Source organism: Anarrhichthys ocellatus, unplaced genomic scaffold (genome assembly GCF_004355925.1).
Source record: "Anarrhichthys ocellatus isolate YVR2014 unplaced genomic scaffold, GSC_Weel_1.0 scaffold8855, whole genome shotgun sequence".
Lineage (NCBI taxonomy): Eukaryota > Metazoa > Chordata > Actinopteri > Perciformes > Anarhichadidae > Anarrhichthys > Anarrhichthys ocellatus.
Window position 1 is genome coordinate 1 of NW_022288829.1, and position 1,578 is coordinate 1,578.

The 1,578-nt window shown below is 40.9% G+C and overlaps 1 long non-coding RNA gene across 1 annotated transcript; it reads right to left on the reverse strand.

Annotated features, from left to right (window-relative positions):
• Window positions 1-22: 22 nt before the first annotated feature.
• Window positions 23-1,572, reverse strand: LOC116380790 (uncharacterized). Its single transcript, XR_004212608.1, has 4 exons — window positions 1,278-1,572; window positions 346-660; window positions 210-256; window positions 23-113 (listed from the first exon to the last, which is right to left on the reverse strand). It is a non-coding gene; the product is annotated as an uncharacterized LOC116380790 (long non-coding RNA).
• Between the last annotated feature and the right edge of the window lie 6 nt (window positions 1,573-1,578).

The window sequence follows — 1,578 nt, forward strand, 5'->3', positions numbered from 1 at the left end:
GTAGAAATGATTGAATGAAATATTAGAGTGTGAATATTGATTTTAATGTTGTATACTCTTGATGTCATTTTGTATATATTGAAATACATAGACAGCATTCGGTCAGTCCTCGCCTAAAGATCAAGACGAAAAGAAACATGGTTATGAATTCAGAACAGTTCACTGTGCTGAGATGTCTGCACTGATACCTGGTTATATTTCGTACTCACAGGTTTTTGGTCCAATGGTCGGTGTTAACAGATGTCCTACTGCAAACCTGCAAGGTTAAATTAATAACCATGTTTTTGTAATTCTCCAGTTTTATTTATGCAGAAAAAAAAGAAATGTGGAGATGTACAAAGTTACCTTCACAGATGACACCAGCATCCTCAGAATGACCACAGTTGTGGGTTCCTAATCCTCTGTGTGTACAGTCTGTTAGTGATGACTCAGTTCCTGAACACCGAAGGTCATCCAGCCAGATTGGTCCACTGCCTTGTCCAAAATGTGCCCTTCTTGGTGCCGACAGAGCCCTGCCACAGCCCAGCTGGTGACACACCACCCGAGCGTCATTCAAATCCCAAACGTCGTCGCACACCGTCCCCCAATTGCCGTTGTGGAAGATCTCCACTCTGCCAGAGCAGCTCCTTTTAGAGTTGACCAGTCTCACTGTAGTCAAATCTGGTTGAAGCGAAAGCAAAATATCCATCAACTCTCATGGCAACATACATATTGAGCAAAAGCCCCAACTCTTCAATGCAGCTGTACTTGATCATTTGGCTTCTTTATTATTAAATATTATCATCTCTTACATACTCCCTTCACACATGATTCTTCTGAGGTAAAGATGAGATATTATCTGGAAAATATAGGATTCTATGACACCATATTTCATAAAATGGATGTAAAGTAGGGGTAAAAGTAATAAGAGATTAAGATAAAAAGAATGACGTTCATTAGTCTTATTTAGGCACTGTTAGAAACCATCTTTAAGGCTTACAATTTCATGAGCGGGATATTTACTGACGTATTTTATGTCATAGAACAAAATGCTTGAATCTCTTCAGATTGTGTTAACCAGACCTCGTTTCAGGCATCCTACCAAAAACGCTTTCAAAAATCCCACTGACTTCCATTTGTCGAGAACTTGAACTCATTGCTGGGTTTTTAGGACCAATTCCTGCAGCACTTTATTAAAACTATCGTTTGTGAGATTGAATGAAACATAACAATGATTCTTCCAAATTAGAGTTATATTTTGCAGGGAAGAAAACAATTTTGTAGATGTACAAAGTTACCTTCACAGATGACACCAGCATCCTCAGAATGACCACAGTTGTGAGTTCCTAATCCTCTGTGTGTACAGTCTTTTAGTGATGACTCAGTTCCCAGACACTGAAGGTCATCCAGCCAGATTGGTCCACTTCCTTGTCCAAAATGTGCCCTTCTTGGTGCCGACAAAGCCTTGCCACAGCCCAGCTGTTGACACACCACCTGAGCGTCATTCACATCCCAAATGTTGTCACACACCGTCCCCCAATTGCCGTTGTGGAAGATCTCCACTCTGCCAGAGCAGCTGCTGTTAGAGTTGACCAGTCT